This window comes from Amphiura filiformis, chromosome 2, assembly GCF_039555335.1.
Source record: "Amphiura filiformis chromosome 2, Afil_fr2py, whole genome shotgun sequence".
Lineage (NCBI taxonomy): Eukaryota > Metazoa > Echinodermata > Ophiuroidea > Amphilepidida > Amphiuridae > Amphiura > Amphiura filiformis.
The window spans coordinates 36776977-36792088 of NC_092629.1; the positions used below are offsets into that span (position 1 = coordinate 36776977).

At 37.8% G+C, this 15112-nt stretch overlaps 1 protein-coding gene across 2 annotated transcripts in view; it reads right to left on the reverse strand.

Moving 5' to 3' along the window:
* Positions 1-15112, reverse strand: part of LOC140146161 (cell adhesion molecule DSCAM-like) — a 199892-nt gene that overhangs the window by 140653 nt on the left and 44127 nt on the right. For both annotated transcript variants that reach the window (XM_072167922.1, XM_072167921.1), the window contains one exon: positions 4787-4922. The gene's annotated coding sequence lies outside the window, so the exon portion shown is untranslated. The remainder of the gene's footprint in view (positions 1-4786; positions 4923-15112) is intronic.

Consider the following 15112-nt stretch of genomic DNA (forward strand, 5'->3'; position numbering starts at 1 on the left):
GCGATGATCAGCCATGGTGGCTTGACCATGGTCACCATGGTATACCATGGTCGACCATGCTTTAGCATGGCCGAGCATGGTCAGCCATGGTCTTCACCTCACTTGACCATGGTTGACCATGGTCACTTTTAAGTATACCATGGTCAACCATGCTTTATCATGGGTGAGCATGGTCAGCCATGTTCATCACCTCACTTGACCATGGTTGACCATGGTCACTTCAAGTATACCATGGTCAATCATGCTTTAGCATGGGTGAGCATGGTCAGCCATGGTCATCACCTCACCTGACCATGGTCACTTCAAGTATACCATGGTCAACCATGCCTTAGCATGTGTGAGCATGGTCAGCCATGGTCATCACCTCACCTGACCAAGGTTGACATGGTTACTTCAAGTATACCATGGTCAACCATGCTTTAGCATGGCTGAGCATGGTCAGCCATGGTCATCACCTCACCTGACCATGGTTGACCATGGTCACTTTTAAGTATACCATGGTCGACCATGCTTTAGCATGGCTGAGCATTGTCAGCCATGGTCATCACCTCACCTGACCATGGTTGACTCTGGGTAGTGAATGAGAAAAAGCGCCCTCTGTTGTTATTAATCGTATTTAATGCGTATTTACAACGTTGTGAATAAATATTTGACACCATAGAATATAAAAACTAGTAATTTGATAAGTTAAAATAAGATTTTTAACGGAATAAATCTAAATAATATGATTATGCAGTTTATTCCGTTAAATATTTACCCCATAATTTCCCTCATTCTTCAGGCCCTGCCTTCTATCGGGTGCTAATTTAAAGTTTAAGCTTGATTGCTATTGTTTCTTTCTATTGTTTCTTCCTTGATTGCTATTGTTTCTTAACCATGGTCAAACATGCAAATTTTTGACCATGGTTGACCATGGTCACTTTAGATAGACCATGGTTGACCATGGTCTCTGGCCGTGGTGCCATTTTTCAAAAACATGGTTGACCATGGTTGACCATGGTCAAAAACATGGTCAAAAACATGGTTGACCATGGTCAAAACCCTGGTTGTTGAACTATGGTTGACAATGGTTCAACCATGGTCAAACATGCTAAGTTTTAACCATGGTTGACCATGGTCTCTGGTCGTGGTGCCATTTTTCAAAAGCATGGTTGACCATGGTTTGACCATGGTCAAAACCCATGGTTGAACCATGGTTGACCATAGTTCAACCATGCCTTTTTCGCATAGAATCAAATGAGACCAGTGGAATGCTAGTACAATCCTATCAGATATTTAGAAAAAATCTAAACATGTTTTTACATGTGAAAATTTCAAAGAAAAAATTTGGTAAAATCATGGGGAAAAACCTGTTGAATTCTGCACCTTGAAGATGAATTTTTAGCAAAAAGACATAGAGATATTTTAATTTTATCCAAAAGAAGTAGAAGCATTAGGAATGAATTTAAACAGTCAAATTAAGAAAGAAATTAACTTACATTTATCAAAAAATGGTAAAAAATGAAAAAGTTGATTTAAATCATGTGATTGCAATTTAAATCACAAAATAAATCAATGTGATTTAAATCAAGCAACCCTGCTGTGATTATTAAAAGCCTGCATGTTAACCACATGAAAAAGACACACTCAGTATGAACAAAGATCTTTGGTATCAAAGACATTTCAATTAAGTCATTACAGCCATAAAACAGAAATATGGGATCACAATTGAAACATTGCTAATGGACATTGGGTGGTTCTATACAGGAGCTCAGGTCCACATCAATGCAAATTTCTTTAATCCAGATCAACATGGACTTCTGCAGCACATAGATGATGACAGCACAGGGAATAGCTAAGAGGGGGGGGCTGAGCTTCCCCACCTGTCTTGCGGATGTTAGCCGCCCTGATATTTAAGATTTTTAGGCCTTTCTGTACTGTTTAGCTCAATTTTGACCGTTTTAATCAAATTTTGCCCTCTGAAGCAAAAAGTTGCCTTGCCCTGCCTGAAAAAGTCCTGGCTATCGCACTGACAAGCGCCTATAGCAGTGTGTTTATATTGAGTACCTCGCATTACTGCGCTTTCACCTTCGCCCGCATTTTAATCCTCTCACCTTCATTGGGTTGTTTCTGCTGCGCTGTAAATACAGGGTAACAATTCACTACTCACATATTTAATAGGAAAGGCGTAAGTCCAGAAAATAGTTTTGTGACCTTCTAGGTCAGATTGTGAATGCTCGCGACAGTATTGTAGTAGGCTAACTTCCAGTGTCACCCGCAAAATTGTCATCCGAACTATTTCTACTGGGAATGTTACCACATATTCACCACTGTTAACCACCTCAAAAGGTGGTTGACGGATTCACTTGCATCATCGCGCATTCGTTCTTCACTTGATCTGTTTCTGCTGGGGCTGTTACCATGTATTCCTCGCATCACCTGGGATTCACTCGAATTCACCCGCCAGGGCCGTAGCAAGCGGGCGGCCGGGGATGCCATGGCTGTCCCACTTTTTGAGAAGTTTGTTATGTTTTTATTTATATCTTTACTTCAATTTGGGGATATATTTGTAATTTGGCCGCCCCATATTTGTGATGGCCGCCCCACATTTTTCAACCTTGCTACGGCCTTGTCACCCGCGACCATTTACTCAGTAGAAACACGCTGTATGTTATATACACTTACAATGCAAGTGGGTTTGCCACATTTAAATGTATGCTGACAACAGTGGATCTTGTCTGCTGTGAACTCACCCATCATCATCCTATGATTTATTATCTCATTAATCCTGCTCATTCTGGGAGGGTGCTCATTACAGGCAATCAACCTTGAATGAACATGAGCTAGGCATATTGGGCTATTCCAGCTGAAATACATACACCCCCTATGGAAGACATGACCTTAATCTCCCACACAGGGGGTGTAGATTTCAAACGGAGCCACCTACTCAGTGTCATCTGCTCCAAAATGGGTTATTCCAGTTGACACAGGGAGTGTGAATTTCAAACGGAGCCACCTATTCAGTGTCATCTGCTCCAAAATGGGTTATTCCAGTTAACACAGGGAGTGTGAATTTCAAACGGAGCCACCTATTCAGTGTCATCTGCTCCAAAATGGGTTATTCCAGTTGACACAGGGAGTGTGAATTTCAAACGGAGCCACCTATTCAGTGTCATCTGCTCCAAAATGGGTTATTCCAGTTGACACAGGGAGTGTGAATTTCAAACGGAGCCACCTATTCAGTGTCATCTGCTCCAAAATGGGTTATTCCAGTTGACACAGGGAGTGTGAATTTCAAACGGAGCCACCTATTCAGTGTCATCTGCTCCAAAATGGGTTATTCCAGTTGACACAGGGAGTGTGAATTTCAAACAGATCCACCTACTCAGTGTCATCTGCTCCAAAATGGGTTATTCCAGTTGACACAGGAGTGTGAATTTCAAATGGAACCATCTATTCAGTGTCATCTGCTCCAAAATGGGTTATTCCAGTTGACATTCATACACCCATGGACTAAAAGAGATAACAGACAAACTCCAAACATCACCCGATAATGTGGGCCGATTGTTCCATGAAATGCGACAGGCGAAACTGCTATGCACATACCGCATATGTTTAGGTCTTTCACATAAACGCGAAGGTCTATCGCTATGCAAAGGCATGCAATGCTGGTGTGATTGTTAGACATGGCACGGTGGAATAATCCGCCCTTATAAATATGCAAGAATTCAGTATACAAAACACAGGGACTTTGACTGGTTGCCAATGGTCTGTAGTAGTCTGTGCATACTTCCCTATTCTAGATATTTGGGTAATTTGGTGTTTCTATTCTTGAAAACACCAAAAAGTACCAATATTCCGTTTAAATACATGTGACCCGCTCTGACGAAACCCGCCATAAGTCGCACTCAGCCATTTCGAGATACAGCAAGTCAAAGTTGGGAAAGGGGTAAAAAACCTTGCAGATTTTGTTTTTAATTTTTTAGTATTTTTTTATTCTTTTTAAAATATGTTTACTTTAACCTACCATTGAAAACAAAATATTATTTTAAGTCTAAATAAAGCACCCAAATCTAGCATTTTCTGAGCAAAAACAAAGTCCTTAACATGTCATTTTACAACTTCAAAGCCATTTTTCTTGCATTTGCCTTTTCTTTATGTGTCACTTCCCCCTTCCCATTGACAGACCGTAGAATGAGGATCACATGTCCCAGAAACATAATTTTGGTATCAAACCTATACTAAATGATGACATCAAAAACTCAATTTTCAAAATTAGTGACTTATGTCTGGTTTTGTGGGAGCAGGTCACATATGTGACTCCTCGGCACAACTGAGCCCTGATGTCGCCAATCATCATTTTTGAGATATTCAACCAAAATAGAATTAGCTTTAAAATGATGTATATCATGTCTATAGTACTTGACATTTAAGTAGTGAAAAATCAATAAAACAGTCAATAAATCCTTTGTTTCCTATTGTTTATTGTTAAGTTCGATGGAGCATATCTCAATAGTGGCACTGGCGACATCCGGGCTCAGTTGTGCCGAGGGGTCACATATATACTTTTAACACTAAGTTAGAAAATAAACTTGGTTTTGTATTATTCTTATGTAAAATTGGATGGATTGAGCATGCAACATGAATTTATCCGTTGAGTTACGACATGGAAATAAGAGAATATTCTCTTATTTCCATGGTTACGAGTTTTCAAATATCGTGCGAGACTGATAAATTCATGGAGATAAAAATGAATTGATAAACAAACAAACACAAAAAATAAACAAACAGCATGCAAAATACTAACTTTTAGTATACTCATTGTTCAACCAGCTCCATCAAATGTTTAGTTTAGTCTTCTTTCTCAGAAAAATAATAAAATTTCTCCAAGATGGTCCGTTAATTGTCACCGGTTGATGGTTTCAGGCAATTTATATCAATATCTGTAAATGGAGAAAAAATAAAAAGAAAAAAAAATGTGAAAGATAAAATCTCATTTGAAGGGTTGAAGGTTTTGTACTTGATGGGCTATTCCAGTTGAAATCCATCCACCCTCTATGGAAGATATGACCTTAATCTCCTGTAGACATTCACCCTCCCTGTGTGGAAGATTAAGGTCATGTAGAGTTTTGGAATTAAATCTAATACTGTAACTTACTTAGGGAAGACATGACCTTAATAAATGAGTGAATGTTATTAGTCATCCAGTAGTTTCAAATAAGAGTTTTGGAATTAAATCTAATACTGGAACTTACTTTTTGCAACTATTGCGACGTTGCGTCTGGAACCACCAGACTTCATCAGCCCTCGAATTAAGGATCTGAAGGGGCACGGCAACTTTTTTAGGGCAAGTTGATAATTGCCGTGGATTTTCACTGAAAAGGCAAGGCAGCACGGCAATTTGTAATATTTCAAAAGGGCATCAAGGCAACTGTTGAAAATTTGAGAAGGGCACCAAGGCAATTTTTCAAAAGCGTTTAAATGCATTACCGTCAGCTGAATTCGACACCAAAGTAAAATTCGACTCTCAACTTTACACTAAAACTAACCTGATTGCTTAAAAACCTGCTTTATAATAAAAAGCAATCAAAATCAACAGTTTAATTTTGCGATCCCTAGTTCTGAGCTGCAAAACTGACTCGAAACAGCGATGAAACAGCTGTAACTTTGGTAATAATATTGATCAAATTCGCCGGGATAAAAACTATTTCGTGCAAAACATATCTAGAGATGGGCTCACATGTACATGATAAGACGATACCAAGGATTCTCGAGTACTAATATACTATAGGATAAGCCACTCGTTTGCGCAAATGAAGTCAGTCATTCAGCCTATGCGCGATAATGCATGTGATGGCATAGTACCTCCTGTACGTGTATGAGTGTATAACCTGTGGAAGAGATGATGCAATGTTTACGTCATCGTTTCAAAAAAAAATTAAATGGCGAAAAACGGCGAACATTTGGTCGAATCTTTCTATTACTATCATATCTTGAAAAACCAAATAGCTGAGGAGTTAGCTCAATATGCTAGGAAAATATTCTGTTCGAGGACCCTATGACGAGACTGGCTAAATAAGCTGTATTTTTGCTGGAAGGGGTCCGAAAAATTGGCAGTCGATGGGCGCCATCTTGGACAAATTTAGGGTACCAAACTACCCAAAACTGTCAATCAACATTCCGATGGTACCAAACTCCCTAGCAACCGTCAATCAAACTGCCGAAGTGACTTCAATTTTTGTACAGGGATTGAATACGAGTGTCACGGCCCTGACGATACCGGAAGGGTATCGCCATCGGTTTGCAATGGGAAGTCAATGTTTGATAATCGAGAGAACAATTGATTTGCCCAGCGCTCAGATTTTGTTCACGTCACGAGGTCGAGGAAGCTTTAGTTACTAACAGCGTTTCTGATTGGTCGATAGTACGTTGAAGGTATTTCTCTGACCAATCGAGTAAATGAATAGCAACCAGATAATGTATAAAAGCCGATGTGATTGGCTGAATATGTAAGCTTACGTAGGGGTAATGAATATTAATTCACAACAAACTATTGTGTATACTGTGATTGATAGCTGGGTTACGATGCTCAAAATAGCGATCGTGTTCAAGATTTTCGATTTAATTTTCCACAATTTTGCGGGGATTTAACCAGTACTTGTTTTCGATTTTATAATGAAGGGGCAGGGCCGGCCGGCTAGGGCACCCACGGCAACTTCATTTCGGGGCACGGCAAGTGACTGCCGTCGGTAAAGGACATATTTTGAGGGCATTACGGCAATGGGGGTGGGCACCCACGGCAATATGCCGTCGGTGCCGTGGGTTAATTCGAGGGCTGGACTTCATCAGGCAACTGACCCGCTGGGATGGTCACGTGATAGACGGCTCGGTATCGACCCGATGGCCCGGTCCCATGCATGAGATATTAAAGATAAGTATTTGTCAACATAGGAGACTAAGTACCAACGAAGCGCAAAACTCCGCTGTTTACCTCCATTTAAAGGACACTGGACACTCAATTAAGAACGAGGAAGTCGTTATTCTTGATCAGGAGGAACAATGGCATAGGAGAGGCATAAAAGAAGCCATTTGGGAACGCATTGAGCAACCATGTGAGAACAAGAAAGGGGACTCGCTTTAACTTATCTCATGCATGAGAACGGGCCATTGGTCGATACCTAGCCATCAATCACGTGACCAGCCCAGCGGGTCAGTTGCCTGATGAAGTCTGGTGGTTCCAGACGCAACGACGCAATAGTTGCAAAAAGTAAGTTCCAGTATTAGATTTAATTCCAAAACTCTATTTGAAACTACTGGATGACCAATAACATTCACTCATTTATTAAGGTCATGTCTTCCCTAGGGGTGTATGGGTTTCAACTGGAATTGCCCATTGCTTGTATAGTAAATTGGAGGAGGTATTCTTCTTCAATTAGGCGCTAATATAAAAGACCTCACAAAAAGTACTATATATAGATGGTTTATGTACGTGATTTTTTATACGACTGGCACTTGTTCAATATTAACAACACAGCGGGTTTTTTGATTAAAACCTTGTAATTCATGACCTCTGAGTTATATTTGAACACTGTCAAAAATGATTGATCACAATTTTAAACACTTACACACCTTTATCACTGTTTATTGCTATACTTTACACATAAAAGTATAGGAGGCACATAGTAAATAAATAGGCTATACCTTCAGTAAGCAGCACATACTGCCTATATGGAACATCTTCAGTAGATAGCACACTCTGCTATATGGACCATCTTCAGTAGATAGCACTCTACTTGAATGGACCATCTTCAGTAGATAGCACACTCTGCCTGTATGGACTATCTTCAGTAGATAGCACACTCTGCTATATGGACCATCTTCAGTAGATAGCACTCTACTTGAATGGACCATCTTCAGTAGATAGCACACTCTGCCTGTATGGACTATCATCAGTAGATAGCACATGCTGCCTATATGGACTATCTTTAGTAGATAGCACATTCTGACTATGTGGACTATCTTCAATAGATAGCACACTCTGCCTGTATGGACTATCATCAGTAGATAGCACATGCTGCCTATACGGACCATCTTCAGTAGATAGCACATTATGTCTGTATGGACTATCTTCAGTAGATAGCACACTCTGCCTGTATGGACTATCTTCAGTAGATAGCAGACTCTGCATATATGGACTATCATAGGGCTGCTAAGAATACGCGATTTTGGAGGCCAAAAAACACACCCCGATTTTCCAAACACACCCTGATTCCTGCCAAAACGCTAAATAAAAAAATAAACAATTCTTTTTTCTTTTCTTTTTTGTGATTTTTAATTTTTTTCGCAGATTTGGAGAGTTCCTGCACTAACATCAAGAACTGTCATCATCATGGTTGACTTACAAAAAAAATCTTAGCCATAATTGAAGCCCGTGATGCAGTCAAAATTTTTTCTTTTTTGTTGCAATTTTGGGTACCCGATTAAATCCAGGCACAAAATTACCCGAAAATCCCTTCCATAGGAGCCACCCCAAGACGAGGAAGCCGGTTAGATCTCGAGGAGCCACCCTGAGACGTGGAGGGGCACCGGTCGCCGACAGTACTGTCTTGCATTGAATTTGTAAGGGAAAGGGCACCTGTCTTGGTGATATACAATAGCATTGAATTTGTATCCATATTAAATTGAGTATGACATGAACACAAATGATCACTTTGCATTAAAAACAATTTTTCATTTTTGTAAATCAAGTGGCAGCATCAATAGAAAAATTGGGGAAAAATTGTGTTAAAAAAAAAAGCGGATTTGGAGAGTCCCTTGACCTAGAGCGAAGTACTGCAATCATACGTGGTCGATTTTTTTTTAAATTATCAAAAATTTACTAGTTTGTATCCAAATGGGACCGATTTGTAACTTGTGTTCACTGCATAGTCTATTGAAGATCTAAAAATGCATTGGTTTTGTACACAAGTCTATATCTTAAATAGATAAGTTATAAATCGGTCCCATTTGGATACAAACTTGTAATTTTTGGTAAATTTTTATCAATTTTTTAAACCAACCACGTAATGATAGCAGTATTTCGCTTCTAGGCCAATGGACTCTCCAAATCCGCGAAAAAAATTCTTAAATCGCAAAAAAAAATTGTTTTTAGATTTTTTCAAAAATTTGGAGCCAAATTATGCAAATTGCGCCGCAAATAACACAATTGCGTATTCTTAGCAGCCCTAGACTATCTTCAGTAGATAGCACACTCTGCCTATATGGATTATCTCCAGTAGATAGCACACTCTGCATATATATGGACTATCTTCAGTAGATAGCACACACTGCCTATATGGACTGTCTTCAGTAGATAGCACACTCTGCCTATATGGACTATCTTCAGTAGATAGCACACACTGCCTATATGGACTATCTTCAGTAGATAGCACACACTGCCTATATGGACTGTCTTCAGTAGATAGCACACTCTGCCTATATAGACTATCTTCAGTAGATAGCACACTCTGCCTATATAGACTATCTTCAGTAGATAGCACACTCTGCCTATATAGACTATCTTCAGTAGATAGCACACTCTGCCTATATAGACTATCTTCAGTAGATAGCACACTCTGCCTATATGGACTATCTTCAGTAGATAGCACACACTGCCTGTATGGACTATCTTCAGTAGATAGCACACTCTGCATTATATGGACCATCTTCAGTAGATAGTGCCTATATGGACTATCTGCAGTAGATAGTACATTCTGCCTATATGGACTGTCTTCAGTAGATAGCACACTCTGCCTATATGGACTATCTTCAGTAGATAGCACACACTGCCTATATGGACTATCTTCAGTAGATAGCACACACTGCCTATATGGACTGTCTTCAGTAGATAGCACACTCTGCCTATATAGACTATCTTCAGTAGATAGCACACTCTGCCTATATAGACTATCTTCAGTAGATAGCACACTCTGCCTATATAGACTATCTTCAGTGTAGATAGCACACTCTGCCTATATAGACTATCTTCAGTAGATAGCACACTCTGCCTATATGGACTATCTTCAGTAGATAGCACACACTGCCTGTATGGACTATCTTCAGTAGATAGCACACTCTGCATTATATGGACCATCTTCAGTAGATAGTGCCTATATGGACTATCTGCAGTAGATAGTACATTCTGCCTTTATGGACTATCCTCAGTAGATAGCACACTCTGCCTACATGGACTATCTTCAATAGATACTATAGCACACTCTGACTATGATTTACTATGATTTCAAATATATGAAAAATTTTGAGCCTAAACTGGTAGTGAAAAATTGGGCAAAATGTCACAAGTCTGTGGTTCTATTCATTTTTATACAGTTTGTGAAATGATCAGTCTATGGCCATATGTCTTATATTGGGACCCCTAACAGGGTGGAGGTGTGACATTTTTCTTGAAAAAATGAAATGATAATGACATTTTCAAATTGAAGATGAATACTTACAACATTTAGATTGGTCTTGTTTTAAAGCGTAGAGTCTTTCTTTTTAAAACCAGAATTTTCCATTGATGCTAATTCATTTTATGATCAATTAAGCTAACAAATTTGCAGGGTGGTGGATGTGCGGACACGGATGTGCGGACACGGATTTGTGGACACAGATGTGCGGACACTGTACAATAAAAAGTCTATGGAAAATGTTCCTAAACAATTTGATGACATGCTTTTTCTCCTTTATATTGAATTGAAAACTAAAATCCATGATTATTTAGTATCAATTTGATGTCAGCAATTGCAGGAACAAAATAATTATGTACTTTGTATAATTCCATCTTCTGTAAAAGTGGAAATTTTCACGAGATTAATTTTTCGCACTTTTCGTGCCAATTTTGAACTGTTTCCCTTGTTCATGATTCTAAGTTTCCTTAAATTGACCCATACACAAAAGGAATATATTCTGCATTGTTATTTTCGTGGTAGCAGTTTGGAACACGAAAAGCGCGAAAATAAATGTAACACAAAAATTTCCAGTTTTACAGTAGTTAATTAGACTAACGAGCATGTTAACAGTCTCGCCCATTTTTCCCATAGGCTTCTACAATGTATGTAAAACAGTCTATTTTCAGAATTACAAGTACGTAACAAGTTTAAAAGTGACAAACAAAGAGATATTGTATTCTTTCTGGTTTGAAATGATTATTTACGACAAAGTAGTTCATGGGAAGTGTTTAATCAGCTAATTAGCACTAATTAAATCTTTTGAATAATTAATTAGGTCTGATAACGAGGCAAATTTAATCACCTTGCATCGTACCCTATATAAGGCCAAAAAAAAAAGGTTTGTCTCAAAGCTCACAAGTGGTTTGAAAACAAATGCGAAATGCGATTTCTTTTTTTTTTTTTTTTTAATTCCGACTTGGTATTTTTATGGTATTTTGCAGAATTTTTCCGGAAAAAAATAAAAAAAAAAATTTTTGTGGAAATAAAAAAAATGTCTGCATTTGTTTTTTCTCAACTCGTGCAATTTTACAAATGCACTCCCAAGCTTTGAGACAAACCTTTTTTTTTGGCCTAAAGTATATATTTTCTGGTGAGCTTTTTCAAGCTATATAATGATTGATTTTGTGGTCCTCAGATTAAAACAATACTACTTAAAAGAAACAGGCAATCCCTTACTGTGCCACATGTTCATTAAAAAGTTAATTATTACACCCTGTATATCTTTTAGTACACCTGAATATTGACTTCAGATTTGGGTCATTGTAATCTCTGTTCTTCATGCTTTCTTGCAATATATACTTTTACATACCTGTAATTGGTACAAGGTATAATTAACCATTCATCTCAAAATTGATGTCATCAGCTATGAAAATAGCATGTCACAAAAGAGGGTCTCAACTTGTGACACACCCTACACAAGTCCAGAAGACACACAATCATATTGCTACTAAAATACACCGACCAAACAAGATTAAAATATCTTCTTACTCCTCTTCATCATACTACACACTGTGCAATTCAAATTTAAATCCACACTCCCCCTATAGAAGACACGACCTTAAGGTGGCTGTGTACTCTCAGACATGCATGTAGTAAAAGTGCAATAACTTTGTAATTATTCATGCAAAACATATAAAATTATACATTTTTATGAAGGCAAGACATCAATATATCTTAATATAAATACAGATTTGGGGTAAAAACAACAATTTTGAAGAAAATCACAAAAAGTGAGTTTTTGGCAATATTTGTTAGGTACATCATAACAAAAAAACACTCTTTCCAAAATATTTTATTTTGTTTTTAGCTCAATCTTGAGGCTCCATTCCAAAAACGTTTTTTTTATTTTTTTTATATTGTTCTTATTTTTTAAGTTATTGAAAATATATTGAATTAAAATGAACTTTTTAAAATTCAAAAACGCCTGTTTGCACAAAATGATGCCCAAAATCGGAAATAGACCAAAATATAAAAAAATGAGAAAACCGTTTCTTGAGTCGATCATGCTTTTTACGATGATCATATTTGCTTACCTATAGATGCTGTATTTATTGAGTTATCGTGTACCTAAATCGCGTCATTTTACCGAGAAAATGAACATTGAAATAATGGCCGTTGAAGTTTAAAGTGGTCACATTTTGCACTTTCATCGAATCTCACAGGAGAATGCGACAGTTTTGTTTTTGTAACTTATATTACGTGAACATCTGGTAAATCCACAGCCCCTTGAGAAGTTTGAGCGAAATCCATTCATAACTTGATATTTAAATCGGGGAAAGAACTTGAAAAAACCCACATTTTATCAGCTAAAACGGAGCCATTTGACCACTAGGTTTTTGTGAAATCAGTGCTTCCATGGTGTTTCCATAAGATGCGCGCATGCATGCGAGATAAGCTGTCAGCAGATGCGCCGCGTATTTGTGCAAGTTAACAAATTTCGCGACACGCAACGCGATGAGTTGTGTGGCATGTACCTTGCTGGTACAACAAAGATTTTCTTTCCTTTTCAATTTCAAACACGAAAGTGGAATAGTGAAATAAAATCCTTAAAATATTGCAGTTGGAGTTTACAAATCTGGATTTTCATTCCTTGTATTTATAAAAAACATAACAAGGTACAAACATATCATAAAAAGTCAATTTTGAGAAAGAAACAATGGCTAGAGTACACAGCCGCGTTAATCTTCCACACAGGGAATGTAGATTTCAAATGGAGTCACCAATTCAGGTAACCCCATTCAAAATCTACACTCCCTGTGTGGGAGATTAAGGTTATGCCTTCCATACAGGGTGTATGGATTTCAATTGGAATAGCCCAAATTCGGACTCAAACAGAATACGTACACACATGTTTAGGCCAAAAAATAAATGTTTGGTTGCCTCAGAGACCGACCAAAAAATCAGAAATCCTGGGTCGATTTTTTTTCAATCACTTTTTAGAAGAAACCTTAAATTTGGACAGTATCAAGAACATTTTATATTTGTTATTTACTCATTTCATTATTAAATGCATATTTCATTAAAAATAGGAAGTATTTCCATTTAAATCCTGTCCAAAAACACACAATTTTTTTAATGTAAAATGATCAAGAATTTGTCAATTTACTAGCCTTTTCAAAATGAAGGAAAAATGGAGGAAAAGCCCAAAAAAAAAAAAGGATCGACCTACCGACCCTCCAAATTTTGGTCTTGGAAGGCATCCAAACAATTAACTTTTTTTGGCCTTCCTGCATGCATAAATGAGAGCTTGTTGACTTAGGGCTCATATTGAAATACCCTACCACGCTTTCACACAGAAAGAAGGCAGGATTCCCTCGCTAAGCGCGCTACTTTCAGGAAAGCTTGGTCATAAAACGGATGGATTATATGCATCAGTGATACACCCTGCCCAGGATTTTAACAAAAGAAGGCTAGCACAGGAAAGCTGCAGGATGGCGCACACCTTCCTGTGTAAGGGAATTTCAATATGAGCCCTTATCTCCCTGTAATTTTGTCAGAGACTTTCTTCTCATTTTCATAATTTTTTCTAAAAAGAAAAGCAGTTTCAATAAATTTATGAAAATGATAAATTACTTGAAAAGTGCAAGAAGGAAGTGAAGTCCCAACACAATTGTTGTATTATTACCCACTTCTAAGAACTTGTTGTAAGGTTTACATGCAACCAAAGTTGTCATGATCAAATGAAAACTGGCAAGTTTTCAGTTTTAAAATGTCAAATTCCACAGGTTTTTTTTTTCCTTTTTTTCTTTCAAACTTGTGAAATCTGACCATTATATTAAACCTGTGGTTTGCTTGGTATCAGAAGGCAAAGAAGAAACGAAAAAGGAGAGAAGATGATGTAAGAAGTCACTTGGTACCCCCGGGATTCGAACCTAGGACCCCTCGCATGCCATGCAGAAGATCGCCAACCTGACTAGCCACAGAGGTTATGCTGCCCCGGGCAGCAATTCCCTGGGTATATATGACTTAGGCTGATTGCATCATCAAGTCACATGGGATGCATGCGCACACAGTGGTTTTAATAGTGAGCTTTAGTGAGACTTAGTTCTGTTAGGGTTAAGGTTCTAGAAACACTATGCAAACATCCAATGTCATAACTGTTGGGAATATTGTGGTACTACTAAACAGGGAATAAAACGGTAAAATGTGTTACCACTAATTAGCCCTAAAAGCAAGTAAATAAAGGAATAGAAGAAAACATCAATAAAAACTGGGGTTTGCATGGGCCTTTTGCTGAATGTACATTCAAAATAGCCATATTTTTAGGTGGAAAGTGAAAGTAAGCTCAATTTGGCAAAATTGCATTTTCAATTTTCTATTACCATTCTGTGATTTGTTTTCTGTTTTCCGTAAAACTTATAAATAAAATGCAATAAAACAGCACAATTGGTGATATAGGCTGTATCAAAATGATTGATATGCATCAGTTTTTTATGATTATTAAAAAGCATGCATCTTCCAAATTGGCATATTTGGTGGTACATTTAGCTGTATCAAATTGATTGATGGTTCTTCAAAGATTTGCACATTTGCCAGCCAGCATAAAAAGCACTTTATTTAATGCGTATATGTCATGACCAAATTGGTGCTGACATTACAGTTTCTAAACAAGTACATGTAAATACTTTCAAAATTTAGTTCTT